The sequence below is a fragment of the Etheostoma spectabile genome, chromosome 9 (genome assembly GCF_008692095.1).
Source record: "Etheostoma spectabile isolate EspeVRDwgs_2016 chromosome 9, UIUC_Espe_1.0, whole genome shotgun sequence".
NCBI lineage: Eukaryota > Metazoa > Chordata > Actinopteri > Perciformes > Percidae > Etheostoma > Etheostoma spectabile.
In genome coordinates this window covers 18,023,035-18,023,408 of record NC_045741.1, presented here as the reverse complement: position 1 = coordinate 18,023,408, position 374 = coordinate 18,023,035, and the positions used below count along the sequence as shown (strand labels likewise).

The window sequence follows — 374 nt, the reverse complement described above, 5'->3', positions numbered from 1 at the left end:
TCCCTTTGTTGTGGTTCTACTACTCTGCATTTGGGTCCTCCTTCCTCCCATAACATTACCAATGATATAATTTATGGTTAATATTAGCAATTTACCCCTGTGAGATAACATTTATAATCAGATAATCTTTTTTTTTGTTGAGAAAACAAGAAAATTCAATTATTTAAAAAAAATGACAAATAGAAACCAGATTGATAATTGTTGGTGCTTATTTCTTAGAATTTAATCAGAAAATATGAAAGTGCTTGAAATGTAACAATTTTGTAACTTTGGGTGGTAATAATAGCATAATGGCAGATGCAGATAATCATTCCCGCAAACAGACACACAAAGACACACATACACACAGCAGGCCCAGTTAGGAGGAGGACACA

The 374-nt window shown here is 32.9% G+C and overlaps 1 protein-coding gene across 1 annotated transcript in view; it reads left to right on the top strand.

Annotated features, from left to right (window-relative positions):
* The window catches only part of dynlt2b (dynein light chain Tctex-type 2B), a 17,055-nt gene that overhangs the window by 8,858 nt on the left and 7,823 nt on the right, over positions 1–374 (top strand). The gene's annotated exons all lie outside the window — the stretch shown is intronic.